The 24,303-nt window shown below is 42.2% G+C and overlaps 1 protein-coding gene and 1 non-coding gene across 2 annotated transcripts in view; both read right to left on the bottom strand.

The window, feature by feature from the left end:
• Nucleotides 1-24,303, bottom strand: part of LOC126273278 (uncharacterized) — a 275,039-nt gene that overhangs the window by 114,579 nt on the left and 136,157 nt on the right. The window lies entirely within an intron of this gene.
• On the bottom strand, nt 10,881-10,999 carry LOC126274301 (5S ribosomal RNA). Its single transcript, XR_007550129.1, has one exon. It is a non-coding gene; the product is annotated as a 5S ribosomal RNA (ribosomal RNA).

Genomic DNA, 24,303 nt, shown 5'->3' with positions numbered 1-24,303 from the left:
TTCATGCTAATCAAAAGGCTCCACGATCCCCATGCATCCCCTCTAACATGTCTGCTCTATTCCTTGGCTAATCATAATCAAAGTTAATAATATTTTTCCCTTTTCAGGAGAAGCAGCCAATTCCGGAATCGCATATTCGCATGCAGAGAGGAGGATAAGTTGTGCTCCTGACTTGTATTTTCCCATGCCACTTTAGGCAGTGTATTACTCTGAGTTCTGTACAGCTCTATCAGAGAAATCATTAGCTCTATGACCCAAATGTTACGGCGTGTCCGAACAGGGGTCCCAGGTAAACTAAGAGAAGCGCTTCTGCGTCCGAACGCAGATCATTTTTCAGAGCCGCCGTAAATGTTGCGATGTTTCTAAAGTTGTTTTTAAGGCCTGTGGCTTCCCAAAAACTCTGTAGGCAGAGAGACGACACCACCTGACGGCTCCCTTCATGGTGTCGGGTCCATGGTGAACATGGAAATTCGCGAATTTTTATGACTACCATCTGTTCACGAATGGCGTTTGCGACACTGTCGTAACGTGTGGGCCAGGCGACCTAGATTTCTCTCATGGCCCCCAGGCCCTGCTGAGACAAGGGGAGCCTTACAGGTATGTTAAGGTAGGCTGCTTTTTCGCATGATCGACCGAACTCATTATCTGCATAACACGTTGAGAAATTCTTGGGCTCAGCATTCTGTTCCTGGTAAGTGCTACGAGATATTCCTCTTCCTAATAACTGCACGTGGCTTTCAAGCCCCAAACACCAGCTCCAAGATTTACTATTAAATGACCAAACTATATATTTGTTCTCATCCCCAGAAAAAAATACGAAGTAGAGTCACCATAAATACCCCACATGTGTTTATAATGTACCCACTCCCATCAATACCTGCTCATGCTGTTAACTGTCGCTTCACAAAGTTGACAACTTTTTATACCGTCAGTTAGTTATCGTTTGTGTGTGAGGTTTAAAGCACCAGATCTACATCTGTGCACACAGTACTCAAGCCACCGTACGGTGTGTCGTGGAGGGCACCTTATACTAATACTAGTCACTTCCTTTACTGTCCCATTCGCAAAAAAAGAGTGGGTTAAACGACTATCTACATACTTCGATATGAGTCCAGATTTTTCTTTCCTTATCTTCCTGCTCCTTATGCAAAATGTATATTGGTAGCATTAGAGTCGTTACGCAGTCAACTTCAAATGCCGGTTGCCTCAAGTTTTCCAATAGTGTTTCTTGAAAAAAAAAAGTCAGCTTCGCTCCACGAGTTATTTTTCCCGAAGCATCTCTGTAAAACTTGTGTGTTGTTCAAACCTACCAGTAACAAATCTAGCAGATCGCCTCGTAACTGCTTCGATGTCTTTGTTTAATCCGACCTGTTACAGATTCCAAACACTCGAGCAGTACTCAAGAATGGATCGAATTTGTGTCCAATATGCACTCTCCTTTACAGATGAACCAAAGCTTCCTAAAATTCTCCCAGTGAACCAAAGTCTGCCATTAGCCCTCCACACTACATTATTTTCATATCACTTGCTATGTTATGCCTAGATATTTAATAATTGTGACTATGTCAAGCAGCACTCTACAAATGCTGTATTCGAATATTATGGTTTATTTCCCTGCTAACCTGTATTAACTAACATCTTTCTACATTTAGAGGTAGCTGTCATTCATTACACCAACCCGAACTTTAGTCTGAGTCACTGTGTATCCTCTCGCAGTCACTCGAAAACGACACCTTCCCACACAACACAGCTTCACCAACAAACAGCCGCAGACTGCTGCTCACCGCGTCCACCAGATCATTTATGAATATAAAAAGTAACAGCTGTCTTATCACACTTTCTTGCAGCACTCCTGATGGTACCCTCGTCTCTGAAGAGCACTCGCCGTCGAGGACAATACTCTGTGTTCTGTCGCTTAAGAAGTCTTCGAGGCACTCAGATGCTTCGGAACCTATTTCACATGCTCGTACTTTCATCAACAGTCTGCAGTGGGATACCGTGTCAATCGTTTTTCGGACATCTCAGAATCAATATTGAATTCACCTGTTGCCCTTGATCTGTGGTTCTCAGGACACCATGTGAGAAAAGGTCAAGATAAGTTTTCCACGAGCTATGCTTTCTAAAACCATGCTGATTTATGAGAAGTAGGGATATGAGAAGAAAATCCACTCCGCCGTCAGACCACAAGTGGCCCATCGTGACCGTCCGACCGCCATGTCACCCTCAGTTGAGGATGCAGGTAGGAAGGCATGTGGTCAGCACACCGCTCTCTCGTTCGTTATGATGGTTTTCTTTGACTGGAGCCACTACTATTCGGTCGAGTAGCTCCTCAATTTGCGTCACAAAGCTGAGTGCACCCCAAAAGGAAGATGAGAGTATCAGCGCAATTTTGATATCAAATTGATATGAAAATAGTTAAATTGATCAATTAATCACATCCACCTACGACTCCCACCCACTCCTGATCCCACCCACCCCCAATCCATGAGCACCCGCACTCCCAGATGACATCACATGTTTTTCTCAGCCTGCACATGTGCCCCAGCCTCCTCCCCCCCCTCTCCACCCACTCCTCCCCCAATCTACCCTGCTGAACCGAATTTAGAATTTTGGTGGTAATTTCGAATTTTGGAGGGAATTTCTTTGTCCCAGGGTTGTGCTGACGAAGCACCCGAGCCCCCACCCAGAAATTGGTGGGAAATTAAAATTGGCGGTAAATTTTCTGAGACTCGAACTCTGGTTCTCCAGGATGGAAAGCCCACTTAAAACACCTAACACAACTAAACCACCAGAGGCGCTTGGAATTGACGGGAAATTAAAACTGGCGGTACCATTTCTGGACTCGAACTCTAGTCCTCCTGGACGGAAAGCTCAAGGGCACCACACAACACATGGAAACTCTCCTGATGAGATTGGAACTGATGGGAAATTGAAATGGCGGTGCACTTTATGGGACTCGAACATTGATTCTATCAGATAGAAAGCCCAAGTGAACCCACCCCATCAAACACATAGAAACAGTCCAGATGTGGGAAAGGAAGGTTAGGTTAGTGTACTTTATTTACTTTGGTTGGGCAACTAACTCAAAAATGGCTCCTAATGAAGTAATTGACCTCAAAGTTCAGGACTAATTACACAACTGCATGCATAGCGCAACACAAGGACGGCATAAAATAGCATTACAATGCATAAAAACCGCCTGTTTGTTTTTTTAACAGTCTGTCACATCATCACAACAGATTAATATCAACTATACACTGATAAGGGGTGCTAACTTGCTCAACATTCGCGCATCTAGAGATATCTCTTGGTCTTGCATGAGTGTGGGACCTCAGTTACAGCCTCGGTTTACACTGTTCCCACGCGAAACATGGAACGTAGAGGTCTACTTCTGGTCAGCTGAAGATTAAAACGGTGCCAGTGCTGCAGAGAGCGTTGGTCAGAGACAATACGAGATCTTTCAGTCTCAAACTTTATCCTAGGATTGCGAGAACTCCCTGTGACTCCCACCCACATAAAGAAAGATCCTAAATTATGCCCTGTGACCGAAGTGTTAGAGATATGTAGGTCGCTGTCTGGTATACTTTGATGTGTATTTTCGATAGTTAACAACGAATGAACTTATCGCACTGTCATTTATTTACACTCACGATGGTACTCGCTAAGTAGCAGAGGGGCTGTTTAGCAATGACACAGAAAGTGGTATACATACTGCAGCGTCATTGGTCGGTGTTGAAATTATGATAAAATTGCTAAAATTGATCGCACTATCTACTGTTGTTGTTGTGGTCTTCAGTCCAGAGACTGGTTTGATGCAGCTCTCCATGCTACTATATCCTGTGCAAGCTCCTTCATCTCCCAGTACCTACTGCAACCTACATCCTTCTGAATCTGTCAACTATGATCCTCATTATTAAAGTACATCGATGGATGGTGTCATTTTCATCCAAACAGTCAACTGGTACATTGTTGATTACCACATAATGACTGATTGACATCACTTGTTTGAGATGGAGTAACAGTCTTGGTGGAGGAGGCAACACCTACTGGGGATGGCTAACACCGATACAGTGATCGCGTGCATGGTAAGATGAGGAATCAATCAAACGAAACACAGCCCCATTAGCTACCCCATCACTGTGAATGACGACTTTAAATGTAGTGATCGTCAATTGCCTTTGGACAGCAGTTTGGAAACGCTCGACAGTGCCTCAATCCCTTACAGTTTCCATATGACGTGACTGTCTTTTATTTCAGTTACCCACAGTGTGAGTGTGTTGTGGGATCAGCAGCACCAAAATGGTTTACTCTGTGTGGTGTCTAGTTTTCTGGAGGAGCAAATGGACTAAAACGTGTTAAGGCCAGTTTTGAATCTGACATAGACACCGAAGTTGTGTCGGAAAAAAAGTATGGAATTGTACAAAGCTTGTTACAGCAGAAAAAGTGGTCTATTAAACAATGACTGCGACTGATAACCTGTAGGAGATGGTTCTCGTACAGGTGATGAAACCTTACACAGGTCTGAGCTAGCGTCGTCGATAACTGGCCACCTGATCCAATGGATAAATACTGATATATTTAATAGGATCGATGCATATGCTCGATGCTGGCACGTAGGCAGTTTTAGTTTTCGCGATATTGGAAGAGAGAGAAACGGTAAAAATCTATCAGGTGAAGTTAGCGGAGTTTTTATAGTTCGTACATTTTCTGTTGGATGCTACAGAATAATCATGATAGAATGTTTGGGTAATAGATGTGAATCGACCCTGATGGATACGGATCTGCTTCAGACTGCAGTACTCGTATGGTGTTGAGTCTTCCTAATTTTCCCAGTAAGAAACACCACCATAACTGTTCGTAGTGTCTTTTATACGACGTCGCGTTGCAGGAGCAGACTTCTTTTGTCGCTGACCTTACACACTGTGCACAGGTGGTGGAACTACGACAACATGTTCCCATTTCCACCGAGTGGTCAATACACAGTCCAATAGCATACATTCAGCTCAATCTATTTCTACACAGGTCGCAGAGCATGGTAGATATAGCTCTCTCCGACTTCTGAGTAAAATTGATCTCGCTATCAATTGCAGTGCATAGTATAGTACATTGTTCCAATCAACGATGTCTTTCACATCCCGACCGCCCACTGAGTACGCTGATGATTACCGCATAATCATTGACTGACGCCAGTCAGCTGAGATGAGGCCAGCCTTGGTGGAACACCGGATATCTGCTACTTGTTACTGTGGACCATGGGATTAAAAGTAGAAGTCATCACCTCCATACAGTTATTTGGCACCGTTTCTCACTGCTACAGACTGGTTCTATTTCCATATGCTGCGATGCCCTCCACATGTTTTTTATTTTTTTTTTTTCACCAATAAGATGACAGTACCTCTTTTTTTCTACTACCACGTGCATGTTGTGAACAGCACCTTCCGGTGATGGTCAACACTGGTACAGTAATCATGTACATGACTGCAAAATGAAGAAACAATGCTTTTCGAAATGGAACACCAAGACATCTGCTACACTGTCAATGGGGAAGATGAGATTAACTGTACAGGTCATCGCCTTCGAATAACTGTTGGAGGCGCTCTCCCATCCCACAAACTCTCCCAGTTTCCATATGCTGCGATGTTTCTCACATTTTTGCCAATGATAAACATCGCCTATGTGTTTTATTTCTACCAGCCTGTGTTGTGGTAACCGTGTAGTTTATTTCATGCAATGTTCATCTTTCTGTGACAGCCAGAGGATCGAAATGTTTAAACCTCAGTTTAGCAGTAAGTGACACAGATCTCTAAGTAATGGTAAAAAAAAGAACAAGGTGCATCACGGTGTACACTGATTGGGTGTGTTGCAACCGAAAAAAAAACAGTGTATTAAACTACTTATGAAGGAATAATACAGGAAACCTCTAGCGTTATTGATAGTCTGTTGCATATGATCATCCTACACGACAGGTGGTGAAATTTTACGCTCGTCTGTGAAAGCGACTTTGATCATGACCAAGATGTAGAGTGACTCTCTAAAAATAGCGCTGGAGTTTTAACAGATAGGTTCGACAAAAGTGACTCGTTTCGAGTTGTGAGAGTGGTATGAATATGATTCACCAGTGGCTGTAATCATAAAAAGACATCTCTACAAGATACACTGCAAGTATATTGTAGAGTAGATGACCTTGCAGACAGTATTTCTAACCAAAAGAGTAAACTATCAGCTACTCATGTGTGCGCTTGTAGACTCAAGACCGAGGAGAAAGCATGAGGAGGAAGCACGTTCAACTACCACCCCCTTTGCAGTCTTTTAGGATGACGATTTTCCCCAGTATATGAGCGGCATTATAACCTGTGTGCTTGTTTTTTCACGACAATTTTGAATTGTAATTAGAACTGTGACGCATTTTTCTCCATCAGTTGTGACAGCATGTGTTGGCTTCTATTACCTGGGCTGCTGTATGGTTTTTGAATAGACATCTGTAGTAAACTTTGATTTCAAACATCGAGAGATACTGTATGCTTACAGGTAATAACTTCCTAAACTCCTCTCTGTCCAACACCAGCATCTTGTCAGATGAACATATTTCCCACCAAAAAGAATAAAAATTGTCCCCGACACCCCTGCCTTTTTCCCACAAGCTTGTATGTGTACGGTAGAGTTTGGCGTATTGCGAAATTTTTTCGCAGCATGATAACACCAGTCGTATAGCATCGTCAGTTTTTGAGTTGTATTTCGATTTTATGCCGTCATCCTATGCCGCTATGCATCTAGTTGTGTAATTAGGCCTGACCTTTGTGATTCATTACGTAATTAGGACCGATATTTGTGCCAGTTTCCCTACCAAAATAAGTAAAGTGCACTAACGTAACCTTCCTCTCCAACATCTGGACAGTGTTCATGTGTTAGAGGGGGGGGATAGTGTACACATGTGCTTTCCATGTTGTAGAATAAGTGTTCGAGTCCCGTAAAGTGCCTGCCGTTTTCAATTTCGCATCAATTCCTAGCTCTTCTGGGCAGTTTCCACGTGTTGTGGGGTGCACTTGGGCTTTCCATCCAGGAAGACCAGGGTTCGAGTGCAGAAATGTAACTGCCCATTTTAATTTCCCATCAATTCTAAGCGCCTTTGGTGGTATAATTATGTTAGAGGTTCCAATTGGGCGTTCTGTCCGGGAGGACCAGGGTTCAAGCCTCGGAAAAGGTGCCTCCAATTATAATTTCCTGGCAATTTTTGGTTGTGGTGTGTGGGAGGGGCTTCAGCACAACCCTGGGACAAAGAAATTCCCGCTAAAATTCTAAACTCCAACCAATAAGATAGGTTGGTTGAGAGGACGGGTGGAGAGATTGGGGGGGGGGGGGGGGAGGCTGGGGCACACGTGCAGGCTGAGAAAACTCAAGAAGTTATCCAAGGGTGGCGTTGGGAAAGGATGGGGGAATCTGTAGGGTCGGGGGTGGGGATCAGGGGTGGGTGTGATTAATTGATCATTTTTATTAATTTTCAGATCAATTTGATATCAAAATTGCGCTGATGCCCCTATCTCCCTACTAATTTAGTGTACAGGAGCTTTTGCGTCTCGTTGTTGTTGTTGTTGTTGTCTTCAGTCCTGAGACTGGTTTGATGCAGCTCTCCATGCTACTCTATCCTGTGCAAGCTTCTTCATCTCCCAGTACCTACTGCAACCTACATCCTTCTGAATCTGCTTAGTGTACTCATCTCTCGGTCTCCCTCTACGATTTTTACCCTCCACGCTGCCCTCCAATGCTAAATTTGTGATCCCTTGATGCCTCAAAACATGTCCTACCAACCGATCCCTTCTTCTAGTCAAGTTGTGCCACAAACTTCTCTTCTCCCCAATCCTATTCAATACCTCCTCATTAGTTACGTGATCTATCCACCTTATCTTCAGTATTCTTCTGTAGCACCACATTTCGAAAGCTTCTATTCTCTTCTTGTCCAAACTAGTTATCGTCCATGTTTCACTTCCATACATGGCTACACTCCAAACAAATACTTTCAGAAACGACTTCCTGATACATAAATCTATATTCGATGTTAACAAATTTCTCTTCTCAGAAACGCTTTCCTTGCCATTGCCAGTCTACATTTTATATCCTCTCTACTTCGACCATCATCAGTTATTTTACTTCCTAAATAGCAAAACTCCTTTACTACTTTAAGTGTCTCATTTCCTAATCTAATTCCCTCAGCATCACCCGATTTAATTTGACTACATTCCATTATCCTCGTTTTGCTTTTGTTAATGTTCATCTTATATCCTCCTTTCAAGACACTGTCCATTCCGTTCAACTGCTCTTCCAAGTCCTTTGCCGTCTCTGACAGAATTACAATGTCATCGGCGAACCTCAAAGTTTTTACTTCGTCTCCATGAATTTTAATACCTACTCCAAATTTTTCTTTTGTTTCCTTTACTGCTTGCTCAATATACAGATTGAATAACATCGGGGAGAGGCTACAACCCTGTCTCACTCCTTTCCCAACCACTGCTTCCCTTTCATGCCCCTCGACTCTTATTACTGCCATCTGGTTTCTGTACAAATTATAAAAAGCCTTTCGCTCCCTGTATTTTACCCCTGCCACCTTTAGAATTTGAAAAAGAGTATTCCAGTCAACATTGTCAAAAGCTTTCTCTAAGTCTACAAATGCTAGAAACGTAGGTTTGCCTTTTCTTAATCTTTCTTCTAAGATAAGTCGTAAGGTCAGTATTGCCTCACGTGTTCCAACATTTCGACGGAATCCAAACTGATCCTCCCCGAGGTCTGCATCTACCAGTTTTTCCATTCGTCTGTAAAGAATTCGCGTTAGTATTTTGCAGCCGTGGCTTATTAAACTGATAGTTCGGTAATTTTCACATCTGTCAGCACCTGCTTTCTTTGGGATTGGAATTATTATATTCTTCTTGAAGTCTGAGGGTATTTCGCCTGTCTCATACGTCTTGCTCACCAGCTGGTAGAGTTTTGTCATGACTGGCTCTCCCAAGGCCGTCAGTAGTTCTAATGGAATGTTGTCTACTCCGGGGGCCTTGTTTCGACTCAGGTCTTTCAGTGCTCTGTCAAACTCTTCACACAGTATCGTATCTCCCATTTCGTCTTCATCTACATCCTCTTCTATTTCCATAATATTGTCCTCAAGTACATCGCCCTTGTATAAGTCTTCTATATACTCCTTCCACCTTTCTGCCTTCCCTTCTTTGCTTAGAACTGGGCTGCCATCTGAGCTCTTGATATTCATACACGTGGTTCTCTTCTCTCCAAAGGTCTCTTTAATTTTCCTGTAGGCAGTATCTATCTTACCCCTAGTGAGATAAGCTTCTACATCCTTACATTTGTCCTCTAGCCATCCCTGTTTAGCCATTTTGCACTTCCTGTCGATCTCATTTTTGAGACGTTTGTATTCCTTTTTGCCTGCTTCATTTACTGCATTTTTATATTTTCTCCTTTCATCAATTAAATTCAATATTTCTTCTGTTACCCAAGGATTTCTAGCAGCCCTCGTCTTTGTACCTACTTTATCCTCTGCTGCCTTCACTACTACATCCCTCAGAGCTACCCATTCTTCTTCTACTGTATTTCTTTCCCCTATTCCTGTCAATTGTTCCCTTATGCTCTCTCTGTAACTCTGTACAACCTCTGGTTCTTTCAGTTTATCCAGGTCCCATCTCCTTAATTTCTCACATTTTTGCAGTTTCTTCAGTTTTAATCTACAGGTCATAACCAATAGATTGTGGTCAGAGTCCACATCTGCCCCTTGAAATGTCTTACAACTTAAAACCTGGTTCCTAAATCTCTGTCTTACCATTATATAATCTATCTGATACCTTTTAGTATCTCCAGGGTTCTTCCACGTATACAACCTTCTTTCATGATTCTTAAACCAAGTGTTAGCTATGATTAAGTTGTGCTCTGTGCAAAATTCTACTAGGCGGCTTCCTCTTTCATTTCTTAGCCCCAATCCATATTCACCTACTATGTTTCCTTCTCTCCCTTTTCCTACACTCGAATTCCAGTCACCCATTACTATTAAATTTTCGTCTCCCTTCACTATCTGAATAATTTCTTTTATTTCATCATACATTTCTTCAATTTCTTCATCATCTGCAGAGCTAGTTGGCATATAAACTTGTACTACTGTAGTAGGTGTGGGCTTCGTATCTATCTTGGCCACAATAATGCGTTCACTATGCTGTTTGTAGTAGCTTACCCGCATTCCTATTTTCCTATTCATTATTAAACCTACTCCTGCATTACCCCTATTTGATTTTGTGTTTATAACCCTGTAGTCACCTGACCAGAAGTCTTGTTCCTCCTGCCACCGAACCTCACTAATTCCCACTATATCTAACTTTAACCTATCCATTTCCCTTTTTAAATTTTCTAACCTACCTGCCCGATTAAGGGATCTGACATTCCACGCTCCGATCCGTAGAATGCCAGTTTTCTTTCTCCTGATAACGACATCCTCCTGAGTAGTCCCCGCCTGGAGATCCGAATGGGGGACTATTTTACCTCCGGAATATTTTACCCAAGAGGATGCCATCATCATTTAATCATACAGTAAAGCTGCATGTCCTCGGGAAAAATTACGGCTGTAGTTTCCCCTTGCTTTCAGCCGTTCGCAGTACCAGCACAGCAAGGCCGTTTTGATTAATGTTGCAAGGCCAGATCAGTCAATCATCCAGACTGTTGCCCCTGCAACTACTGAAAGGCTGCTGCCCCTCTTCAGGAACCACACGTTTGTCTGGCCTCTCAACAGATACCCCTCCGTTGTGGTTGCACCTACGGTACGGCCATCTGTATCGCTGAGGCACGCAAGCCTCCCCACCAACGGCAAGGTCCATGGTTCATGGGGGGAGGAGAGAGGGAGCCAACAGCACCCGGTGTTCCCAGGCGGTCACCCATCCAAGTACTAACCGGGCCCGATGTTGCTTAACTTCGGTGATCGGACGAGAACCGGTGTATTCAACATGGTATGGCCGTCTCAACGAAATTTATTATTTTCGAACTGAGAATGTTTTCAAGAATTCTGAAACAACCCAAGTTGAAGGATATTAGTCTGTAATTCTGTGGCTCTGTTCATCCACCCTTCTTCTACACAGAAGTCGCCTGAACTTATTCTAGTCGCTTAGAACTTTGTGATAGGCGATGGAGTCGCGATGAATGCAAGGCTATTAAGTGGCCAAGACTGTAGTGTACTCTTTGTAATACCAAACTGCGATTCTATCCGGACATGGCGACTAATTTGTTTTCAAATCTTTCAGTTGTTTCTGTACGCAAGGGATGCCTGTCCTCCTTACGTGGTCAATGCTAAGATCAGACGACGGAATGTGTACCATTCTACTTTGTGGATGATTTCTTAAACATGAAAACTAAAGCTTTCCTTTTGCTATCTTCTACTGCCACATTAGACTGGATCAGCACATGACTGCATAGATTTGCTAAGGTATACTGGAGGTAGGTATTCTACGCCCATGGATCTTTTTACAGATTCACGGATCTGTACTAGATTTTGCCTGTCACCATTTTCGCATTCTCTTTTGATTCGAGAAGACAGATTTTTCTTCCTCAGCATTTTCGTCCGCAGCTCGTGGTCGTGCGGTAGCGTTCTCGCTTCCCGCGCCCGGGTTCCCGGGTTCGATTCCCGGCGGGGTCAGGGATTTTCTCTGCCTCGCGATGACAGGGTGTTGTGTGATGTCCTTAGGTTAGGTTTAAGTAGTTCTAAGTTCTAGGGGACTGTTGACCATAGATGTTAACTCCCATAGTGCTCAGAGCCATTTGAACCATTCAGCATTTTCCGAATTTCATTGTTAAACCACGGTATATACCATGGTATATACTGCAGCCTTAATGTGCTTAGTGTTGTTAGAATGGTGGTTGCGTGTAACATGCGATCTGTAATATTGAAAGTAATGGGACGACATTCAGACTGACTGTGGCAGGTCATAGTGCGTTCATCTTAAGTGCTGGCACAGGATTATAGCTCTACTAAAAGTTTATAATCGTGCGCAGTTACAATTCACGAATGTCCTCTGAAGTGTTAACTGCATCAAGCTTTTTTTGCTGTGCTCATTGGCTCTGTTAGAGGGTCGTCAGTGCAGACTAGCGCTTGCTATTTATCATTTCTTTCTCACTCTGAATGCAATGTGCATCAAAGTAAGTGTTGCTCCTGAAGCTGTATCATTCTATCTGTTCTCCCATGTAGCATGAGTCCAAACTTCTTGTCTGTATGACAGCTCCTGCTTCTTCTATTACCTACACATTCAAAAGAGACGCCAATCATTAGACAAGATTGGGGCTTCATATAATATTCGTCCTACCTCCAGTACAACACCAATTTCGAGAGAAGTTAATACGAATACCACTTGTAGGAACGTTATAGTTAAAACAGAAAGATGGTCTAGTTGGTGGGAAGAGAAACTTCAAAAAGTACTGATCTATTTTATTCACGAGTAAAACTGATTCGTTTTTTATCACTTTCAGTAAAACGTTGTTGTTTGACTATTAATTAGCAGGCCTCAAGACGCGAAAAAGAGCATTTCGCCTCACAGTAACACCTTAGGCATATCTTTTAGCACAGTTAAAGTTGTGGGTTAAGGACGGTGGAAAATTTGCAAGCGAGAGTTTTAGTCTGAGACCAGAAAATTTCCCGGCCCACGAGACACTGAGTTTTTCCAATTCTGGTAGAAATAATGTGAAAATAAACAGTAACTCTGGAATTATATTGGAGAGGCATTTTTTTTGGCAGGAATGAATTTTTTAATCTGGATAACAAAGAGAGCATTTCTCAAGAGCAGCAAAAGTTGTTAACACATAATTTGACACAGAATCCAAGCCGACAATCAGAGATAAGAAATGGCGAGAGCAAATTATGCACCAGGAAAGACAAGGGGCTTAGACCTTTTGTAGGGCATAATACATTGCTTCAATGCCTGGTATGAGAAATTACATTGTTATGTGCTAGGTTGCTAAAGATATTGATAACGAATGTAAATGGTGCCAACCTGTAAAGAGTTATTGCCATTAGGCAGGCCGTCACTTACAACTGGGCAACGGCCAGCTACACAATAGCTGCAGCCTGCTGTCTTTTACGCACAATGTGAAAGCCACGTTCACCGAATGTAATCGCACTGATTATAATGAGTCTCACAAAATGCATTATTTGCAATTAACAAATGTAAAACACGGAGGCTATTTTCTTTCAACCTACGATCTCTCATGAAATGAAAACCTTACTGACAGTTAAAAACATTTTATTTCCAACATTTATCTATGTCTTCCAGCTACTTTTCTACATAGAAGCCTCTCCGATTTACAAATTTGTTTTCGAGTGCTTCCAGCTTTCAATACCATCGTCATAGAAGGCAGTGCTTTCCGAGAATTCTCTACACTGGTCTACAGGTCATGGTCTGTGCTACAATGTTGATCTCGTAGGCGGCAGTTCATGCGAGCAAAGAGCCGGCCGTTGTGACCGAGCGGTTCTAGGCGCTTCAGTCCGGAACCGCGCTGCTGCTACGGTAGCACGTTCGAATCCTGCCTCGGGCATGGATGTGTGTGATGTCTTTAGTTAGGTTTAAGTAGTTCTATGTCTAGGGGAGTGATGACATCAGATGTTAGGTCCCATAGTGCTTAGATCCATTTGAACCATGTGAGAAAAAGAGATAAAAATCAGAGGGAGCAAAGTCTGGGCTGTATGGTGGTAATCAAACACTTCCCATAGAAAGCGCTGCAGGAATGTCTTTGTTGCACCTGCAACATGTGGCCGAGCATTGCCATGAAGAACAGCCCTCGTCAGATACGTTATGGGGGGGGAGCATGAAACCAAGTGAAACCGTCCGTTATGAAGAAACTGAATGAGAGTACTTGGTGGGAGACTCTGCTGCTTTACGCATCTGTACGTGTTCAATGTACGCTCTGAACTGGAAAAGTACGACGTGAGGCAGCAGATGGGCATACTAGAGACACTTTGCGAATCATCTGCAAAAAGCTTCATTGAATTTTCACTGTGGTTTTAATTTCACGACCGATCGTAGCTTAAAAAAAAAGTAGCATCACAAGTTGTGTGGCAAAATAAAACCACCACTACATAAATTGCTTGCCCTATGTACTCTTAACATTAAATACAACATCAAATATTTCCCATATTATGGGAATAACAACCTGTTCATGACAACATCTTAAGACATTTAATTGCATTCATTTCTTATGTCTTTTTAATGTCCATTAACTTTCTCATTCTGTAAGATAGGTAAACGTATGTGATATATGATTCAAGTAACCTACCCAAGTTTAGAGTGACACCTCCAAGGTACGTTAATTCTTTCATTCGAATGCTCTTCATAGTCGTCAACTCTAGATTGACTATCTACCTGTCATACTTCCAAGACACGTGAGTTGACTTCCCTGCCAAATGTAAATTAATTTTTGTAGGCGCTGAACTACATATTGTTTTCTTTAAACTTGGGTAAATCATTTACTCTGAGTGTGGGACACAGATTACTAGCTGCCCATAAATGTAACACCCTCGAAGGGAAGTTACCAGACCACAAGGATTTGCTAACATCATATATACAGCAATTCCTCCCAATAGAATAAATGTATTGAAAATGATTTAAGCAATAAACAGGCCAGAGTGGCCGAGCAGTTCTAGGCGCTACAGTATGGAACCACGCGACCCCTACGGTCGCAGGTTCGAATCCTGCCTCGGGCATGGATGTGTGTATGTCCTTAGGTTAGTTATGTTTAAGTAGTTCTAAGTTCTAGGGGACTGATGACCTAAGATGTTGAGTCCCACAGTGCTCAGAGCCATTTATTTTTAAACAATAAATCTTTGGAGCTTTGTGAACTTGGTGTTGTATGTCGAAATAACTACGAGAGGAACTTGTGATTAGTTTTTATCTTCCTGTATTTTTCATATGCCCTACCTAATGAAGACAACTAGAACAAATATCGAAATTGTACACAGAAAGACCGAAGGAACACTGCAATTTTCTTATGTCGATCAGTTTGGGCTACCTGAAATATTGACTAAAACGCTTAATTTTTTTACACCGTCAAGGGATCGTAGACCTCAGTATTTAGCATAAATTTCAACTTGTCACTTCTAGTCATTCCTGAGAAAAAGGGATCTTAACGGACGCCCATATCTTTTGACTGCATTGACTTTGAAACTTAATTATTTTAAGGATCATAGACCGTAATATTTGACATAAATTTAAATTTGATACCTCCACCCGTTCCCGAGAAAAGGAGGTATTAACAAACAGGCAAAAAATGACAAAAGTATTTTTATATGATATAATTACAAATTAACAATTTTCGAAATTTTTTTTACTCGTATTGTGAAACCTTGCTTGCTGCCAAATTCATGATTCTAGGTCATATATAATTGAAATAAGAACACCGTGAATTTATTGTCCCAGGAAGGGGAAACTTTATTGACACATTCCTGGGGTCAGATACATCACATGATCACACTGACAGAACCACAGGCACATAGACACAGGCAACAGAGCATGCACAATGTCGGCACTAGTACAGTGTATATCCACCTTTCGCAGCAATGCGGGCTGCTATTCTCCCATGGAGACGATCGTAGAGATGCTGGATGTAGTCCTGTGGAACGGCTTGCCATGCCATTTCCACCTGGCGCCTCAGTTGGACCAGCGTTCGTGCTGGACGTGCAGACCGCGTGAGACGACGCTTCATCCAGTCCCAAACATGCTCAATGGGGGACAGATCCGGAGATCTTGCTGGCCAGGGTAGTTGACTTACACCTTCTAGAGCAAGTTGGGTGGCACGGGATAGATGCGGACGCGCATTGTCCTGTTGGAACAGCAAGTTCCTTTCCCGGTCTAGGAATGGTAGAACAATGGGTTCGATGGTGTTTTCGATGTACCGTACACTATTCAGTGTCCCCTCGACGATCACCAGAGGTGTACGGCCAGTGTAGGAGATCGCTCCCCACACCATGATGCCGGGTGTTGGCCCTGTGTGCCTCGGTCGTATGCAGTCCTGATTGTGGCGCTCACCTGCACGGCGCCAAACACGCATACGACCATCATTGGCACCAAGGCAGAAGCGACTCTCGTCGCTGAGGACGACACGTCTCCATTCGTCCCTCCATTCACGCCTGTCGCGACACCACTGGAGGCGGGCTGCACGATGTTGGGGCGTGAGCGGAAGATGGCCTAACGGTGTGCGGGACCGTAGCCCAGCTTTATGGAGACGGTTGCGAATGGTCCTCGCCGATACCCCAGGAGCAACAGTGTCCCTAATTTGCTGGGAAGTGGCGGTGCGGTCCCCTACGGTACTGCGTAGGATCCTACGGTCTTGGCGTGCATCTGTGCGTCGCTGCCGCCCGGTCCCAGGTCGACAGGCACGTGCACCTTCCGCCGACCACTGGCGACAATATCGATGTACTGTGGAGACCTCACGCCCCACGTGTTGAGCAATTCGGCGGTACGTCCACCCGGCAAACTGGCTGACACTGACGGCGGCGGTGCGCAAATGCTAGGCAGCTAGCGCCATTCGACGGCCAACACCGCGGTTACTGGTGTGGCCGCTGTGCCGTGCGTGTGATCATTGCTTGTACAGCCGTCTCACAGTGTCCGGAGCAGGTATGGTGGGTCTGACATACCGGTGTCAATGTGTTCTTTTTTCCTTTTCCAGGAGTATATATATATATATATATATATATATATATATATATATATATATATATATGTGTGTGTGTGTGTGTGTGTGTGTGTGAATGAACTCACTTTCTGGATGTGTAAAGCTTGTAAACTTTGTTTGAAGAATATTGTGGCCGCTAGGGTGATACTTATCACTTGAAGTGCATGAGGAGGCAGATATATTTGAAGGCACTTTTTTAAAATTACATAAGAGTAAGAACTTAAGCCGACCTTTGTGGCCGAGCGGTTCTAGGCGCTTCAGTCTGGAACCGCGCGACAGCTACGGTCGCAGGTTCGAATCCTGCCTCGGGCATGGATGTGTGTGGTGTCCTTAGGTTAGTTAGGTTTAAGTAGTTCTAAGTTGTAGGGGACTGATGACCTCAGATGTTACGTCCTATAGTGCTCAGAGCCATTTTTTGAAGTAAGAACTTATAAGTAATTAATGATAGTATTACGTGTGCAATAAATGTGATATAAAGAAAGTAGCTCTGTCCAGAGCGTAATGTTACACAGAAAAATGCACTATTACCGTATGTAATCACGTTATCAATAATATTTAAATGCTAACCAAATAACTTACTGTTTCTCAATGCTTTTGAACCTAAACCACCGCATACGTTTACTATTAACTTAATGTCTCTTAAGTGCTCAGAAAACTTAGTTAAGTTAGTACACAAATGAGCAAACTACATATTATAAAAGATGTCGGGCAACTTTTCCACAAAAGTGTCTTAAAAGTACACAAGAGTGAATACAAAACATGCTAAAAAGGTGATTTGTTCTAGTCACGTTTTAGTCAACTTTAGTTGCTCCTGTGGCAGGCCACTTCAGCCAATTATAAATGATAGGGTGGATCTACAATATACTACAGTAATTTCCCAGTTAGATCTTGTTTCTTCTCGTTTGAGGCTGGCCAGTGTTGTTGTTGGTAAAGTAAGTCCTAGCTTTCACTAATTGAAAGATGCAGACTTCGATATAGGGCTCAGGAATTCGTTGCCTCTATACTCTCAGTACAGATACTGCTAGGGAGCAAAAATTCCTTCGTCCTTTCGACGTGCCTTTTTCCATTATTTCATCTGGTATGACTACCCTTTTGCATAAATGGATTCAGTTTGACTTGAAATCCCCTGTTCCATTTGTTTCTGCTGCACTTTAAAGCGAAAGTAGGTTACAGTACGCTTGTTCGCCCACTGCTTGAATACTGCTCAACAATGTGGGATCCGTACCAGTTAGGGTTGATAGAAGAGATAGAGAAGATCCAACGGAGAGCAGCGCGCTTCGTTACAGGATCATTTAGTAATCGCGAAAGCGTTACGGAGATGATAGATAAACTCCAGTGGAAGACTCTGCAGGAGAGACGCTCAGTAGCTCGGTACGGGCTTTTGTTGAAGTTTCGAGAACATACCTTCACCGAAGAGTCAAGCAGTATATTGCTCCTTCCTACGTATATCTCGCGAAGAGACAATGAGGATAAAATCGGAGAGATTAGAGCCCACACAGAAGCATACCGACAATCCTTCTTTCCACGAACAATACGAGACTGGAATAGAAGGGAGAACCGATAGAGGTACTCAGGGTACCCTCTGCCACACACCGTCAGGTGGCTTGCGGAGTATGGATGTAGATGTAGACCAAGCCAACTTGATGCGGTGGTAAATGACATATACTGATCTGCCTTAAGCACTCGGTCGCACATTCGCGAATTTCTTTTCACGACACTAACCTAACACCCAGATGGTAGATAAAAGAGCCCTCTACTAGGAAATCAGTGGTAGATTTTATCACATCAATAACATTCTTATAACCCTATGACTGCAGTTTTGGCCTTCGCCCATGAATGGCCGAACAAGTAGAGTTCTCTTATGTTTTTGTGACAAAGTTCTGAATATAATGCTATTGGTAGGACCTTTCTCACCTTTGCTCCCATGATAGCAAAAAAAAAAACATATGTTCATCTGTTTTATTTGTGTATCTCAAAATAAAAAGCCCACAACTGCCTGAGATAAAAAACTACACTGGGAAACATCGACGTGTGAGGCTCAGCACGTAATAAAATTACACAAATTTTGGCTACTTTTTTCATTGCAACGGAAAAATTACAAACTCTCGACGAAAGCGTTTGCGATACACAAAATATAACAGCGTCGTACACTAAAAAGTAACCAAGCTTATCCTTCTTGGGCTGTATTGTCTATTCATCATTATCTTAAACATCAGACTCAGAACTGGTCATTTAACATTACTGTGGAATAATTAATCAACGTTGACAACAAAATTCACCAACTTGTTCAGAACGATTCCAGACGTACCACACGTTTATTTCTGAAACCTGACAACTCCTTGAATTGTCCCCTATAAGAAACTAATGTAGTTTTCAATCCGATGTCTACAAGCAACAAGACAATGATGGCGTCCCATTTTTATTCCAGTCTACGTCTTAATAAACCGTAAACAACAAGATTTGCATTTTCAATTTTTTTAAGGAATTATCCCCTTTCGATAAGAAGCGATTCAGTTATATGTGATGGATCTTAGATAAGTGCTATCAGTGTGAACTTTTCAAGGCTTCATCATCATATGTCTTTCACTGTGACGTCACAGTTGCTACGTACCACTCTATTGCAGTATTCAGGAGATTTTGCGATGTTAATATGAAGCTTAAAACCCATGACTACCAAGAATCTCTATAATGAAAATCTAACAAAAATTTTTGAAAGTGGAAAGTAATGAATAAAGACATAAGCAAGGGAATTAGGAAAGCTTTGGTTCACCTGATTTTACTGCGAGTAATACGTTTCACAATGGCTTTTTCAAGTATATTGGTGACATGAATGGTCAGTGACGCACGATTGATGTGTTATGGCTGGAGGATACGTTATTTTTACTGTGAGGTCTTTACGTAGTGATGTATTTGTAGAGTTAATGGAAACTATAGGTAGCTGCAGTCATGAAATGGAAATTAAATAACCACTTTTTCCCTACATTCCTCTCTGTTTCACCTGCTTCACTATATATGTTCAGTATTTCGTCTTTTACGTGTTCTACCCATCGTTTTCCTCTATACTTTTTCAAATATACTGTTGATGGTATTACAATTCTACCTAACACCATTCGTAACGCAAATTGCTTCTTTTATTTGCCATGTTCACTGCTTCCAGTAGGTTACAAATGCCGTCGATTAGTCGTTTGCCTTTTCACTTCATCAAAGAAAGTTTCAAGGTAAAGAAATCAATCTTATCAAGACCAAATCTATGATCTCAAGATTTGTTTCGAAGTTGGTTTTGTTCAAGAGAATCGTAGGTAGTCGAGAGTTATACCTATTTCCAGGGCTAGATCATCTGCAAGTTCACTGTGATCATTGGGGTATGTTGACTTAATATATGACAGATACTGCGAAAGTGGGAGTTTTAGATGAAGAGGTAATGGAGTTACAAAATGATTATGAGTTGAAACCAAAATTTAAGAAGTCTTATGAGAATTTTTGCTTGAAGAAAGAGATACCTCGACGGTATGGAAACAGAGAAGTTCTTCTTATTTCTCTGCCAGCATCATAGTAGTCAGTATCGGTCCATTATACGGTTTAATTAAAGAAACTCTGTGCTAGATTGCCACTTTTCCTGGTTTAGTGGCCGAAGAAATGGCCTGATTCTTGCTAACGGGATTTTAGTGGATATTTTTGCCCGAATTGATGCGTTGCGATTATGTTTTCACAAAACAATTAAACCCAAAACGATTTCATGTGCAGCTTTAGTACTGTCTGCAACTTTTATAACCATTAATTAACGAAACCTCCCCCTATGAACCATGGACCTTGCCGTTGGTGGGGAGGCTTGCGTGCCTCAGCGATACAGATGGCCGTACCGTAGGTGCAACCACAACGGAGGGGTATCTGTTGAGAGGCCAGACAAACGTGTGGTTCCTGAAGAGGGGCAGCAGCCTTTTCAGTAGTTGCAGGGGCAACAGTCTGGATGATTGACTGATCTGGCCTTGCAACATTAACCAAAACGGCCTTGCTGTGCTGGTACTGCGAACGGCTGAAAGCAAGGGGAAACTACAGCCGTAATTTTTCCCGAGGACATGCAGCTTTACTGTATGATTAAATGATGATGGCATCCTCTTGGGTAAAATATTCCGGAGGTAAAATAGTCCCCCATTCGGATCTCCGGGCGGGGACTACTCAGGAGGATGTCGTTATCAGGAGAAAGAAAACTGGCGTTCTACGGATCGGAGCGTGGAATGTCAGATCCCTTAATCGGGCAGGTAGGTTAGAAAATTTAAAAAGAGAAATGGATAGGTTAAAGTTAGATATAGTGGGAATTAGTGAAGTTCGGTGGCAGGAGGAACAAGACTTCTGGTCAGGTGACTACAGGGTTATAAACACAAAATCAAATAGGGGTAATGCAGGAGTAGGTTTAATAATGAATAGGAAAATAGAAATGCGGGTAAGCTACTACAAACAGCATAGTGAACGCATTATTGTGGCCAAGATAGATACGAAGCCCACACCTACTACAGTAGTACAAGTTTATATGCCAACTAGCTCTGCAGATGATGAAGAAATTGAAGAAATGTACGATGAAATAAAAGAAATTATTCAGATAGTGAAGGGAGACGAAAATTTAATAGTAATGGGTGACTGGAATTCGAGTGTAGGAAAAGGGAGAGAAGGAAACATAGTAGGTGAATATGGATTGGGGCTACGAAATGAAAGAGGAAGCTGCCTAGTAGAATTTTGCACAGAGCACAACTTAATCATAGCTAACACTTGGTTTAAGAATCATGAAAGAAGGTTGTATACGTGGAAGAACCCTGGAGATACTAAAAGGTATCAGATAGATTATATAATGGTAAGACAGAGATTTAGGAACCAGGTTTTAAGTTGTAAGACATTTCCAGGGGCAGATGTGGACTCTGACCACAATCTATTGGTTATGACCTGTAGATTAAAACTGAAGAAACTGCAAAAATGTGAGAAATTAAGGAGATGGGACCTGGATAAACTGAAAGAACCAGAGGTTGTACAGAGTTACAGAGAGAGCATAAGGGAACAATTGACAGGAATAGGGGAAAGAAATACAGTAGAAGAAGAATGGGTAGCTCTGAGGGATGTGGTAGTGAAGGCAGCAGAGGATAAAGTAGGTACAAAGACGAGGGCTGCTAGAAATCCTTGGGTAACAGAAGAAATATTGAATTTAATTGATGAAAGGAGAAAATATAAAAATGCAGTAAATGAAGCAGGCAAAAAGGAATACAAACGTCTCAAAAATGAGATCGACAGGAAGTGCAAAATGGCTAAACAGGGATGGCTAGAGGACAAATGTAAGGATGTAGAAGCTTATCTCACTAGGGGTAAGATACTGCCTACAGGAAAATTAAAGAGACCTTTGGAGAGAAGAGAACCACGTGTATGAATATCAAGAGCTCAGATGGCAGCCCAGTTCTAAGCAAAGAAGGGAAGGCAGAAAGGTGGAAGGAGTATATAGAAGGTTTATACAAGGGCGATGTACTTGAGGACAATATTATGGGAATAGAAGAGGATGTAGATGAAGACGAAATGGGAGATACGATACTGCGTGAAGAGTTTGACAGAGCACTGAAAGACCTGAGTCGAAACAAGGCCCCCGGAGTAGACAACATTCCATTAGAACTACTGACGGCCTTGGGAGAGCCAGTCATGACAAAACTCTACCAGCTGGTGAGCAAGATGTATGAGACAGACGAAATACCCTCAGACTTCAAGAAGAATATAATAATTCCAATCCCAAAGAAAGCAGGTGCTGACAGATGTGAAAATTACCGAACTATCAGTTTAATAAGCCACGGCTGCAAAATACTAACGCGAATTCTTTACAGACGAATGGAAAAACTGATAGATGCAGACCTCGGGGAGGATCAGTTTGGATTCCGTCGAAATGTTGGAACACGTGAGGCAATACTGACCTTACGACTTATCTTAGAAGAAAGATTAAGAAAAGGCAAACCTACGTTTCTAGCATTTGTAGACTTAGAGAAAGCTTTTGACAATGTTGACTGGAATACTCTTTTTCAAATTCTAAAGGTGGCAGGGGTAAAATACAGGGAGCGAAAGGCTATTTATAATTTGTACAGAAACCAGATGGCAGTAATAAGAGTCGAGGGGCATGAAAGGTAAGCAGTGGTTGGGAAAGGAGTGAGACAGGGTTGTAGCCTCTCCCCGATGTTATTCAATCTGTATATTGAGCAAGCAGTAAAGGAAACAAAAGAAAAATTTGGAGTAGGTATTAAAATTCATGGAGACGAAGTAAAAACTTTGAGGTTCGCCGATGACATTGTAATTCTGTCAGAGACGGCAAAGGGCTTGGAAGAGCAGTTGAACGGAATGGACAGTGTCTTGAAAGGAGGATATAAGATGAACATTAACAAAAGCAAAACGAGGATAATGGAATGTAGTCAAATTAAATCGGGTGATGCTGAGGGAATTAGATTAGGAAATGAGACACTTCAGGTAGTAAAGGAGTTTTGCTATTTAGGAAGTAAAATAACTGATGATGGTCGAAGTAGAGAGGATATAAAATGTAGACTGGCAATGGCAAGGAAAGCGTTTCTGAAGAAGAGAAATTTGTTAACATCGAATATAGATTTATGTATCAGGAAGTCGTTTCTGAAAGTATTTGTTTGGAGTGTAGCCATGTATGGAAGTGAAACATGGACGATTACTAGTTTGGACAAGAAGAGAATAGAAGCTTTCGAAATGTGGTGCTTCAGAAGAATACTGAATATAAGGTGGATAGATCACGTAACTAATGAGGAGGTATTGAATAGGATTGGGGAGAAGAGAAGTTTGTGGCACAACTTGACTAGAAGAAGGGATCGGTTGGTAGGACATGTTTTGAGGCATCAAGGGATCACAAATTTAGCATTGGAGGGCAGCGTGGAGGGTAAAAATCGTAGAGGGAGACCGAGAGATGAGTACACTAAGCAGATTCAGAAGGATGTAGGTTGCAGTAGGTACTGGGAGATGAAGCAGCTTGCACAGGATAGAGTAGCATGGAGAGCTGCATCAAACCAGTCTCAGGACTGAAGACAACAACAACAATTAACGAAATATCGTCATCGTCGAAATGAGAGCTACAATAAAAATTTAGCAAAGATGAGTATTTAAGCATTGTTTCTCTCTTCCAGGAGTCAAGTTCCATGACTTCTGCGTCACCTATGCGCTTCCTACCACCATGCTCGTCCATTTCGACTGTTCCTTTCTATCCGGCAGCTATTGTACGCATTAAGGTGATATATTTCAGTAAATAAACAGATTAAGATAAAGAATCAAGGATTTCACTTTTTTCCATTTACGTGTACCTCATGAATTAATGCTGTGCCTAGTCTTTAATATTCTAGTTCTTCTAGGGGTAGCCTCGATTTTTGACGGAAGATTAATTGGCAGAGATTATAACTACTAACGAATAATTAGTGGAATAATTTTCTTAGTCTTGGCCTGCTCGGTAAATTACTTTTCAGTTTTTAAATGCGGTCTACAGCAACTGTTTAAATATTTTTATCGAACTTCCATGCAAAGAAACACGCTGAGAAAATCACTGTAAAAGTTACCGAACTTAACTTCAGATTACCAAACCCTCGT

This window comes from Schistocerca gregaria, chromosome 5, assembly GCF_023897955.1.
Source record: "Schistocerca gregaria isolate iqSchGreg1 chromosome 5, iqSchGreg1.2, whole genome shotgun sequence".
Lineage (NCBI taxonomy): Eukaryota > Metazoa > Arthropoda > Insecta > Orthoptera > Acrididae > Schistocerca > Schistocerca gregaria.
Note: the sequence above shows the minus strand (reverse complement) of the source record. Positions and strands in the feature narration are given on the sequence as shown.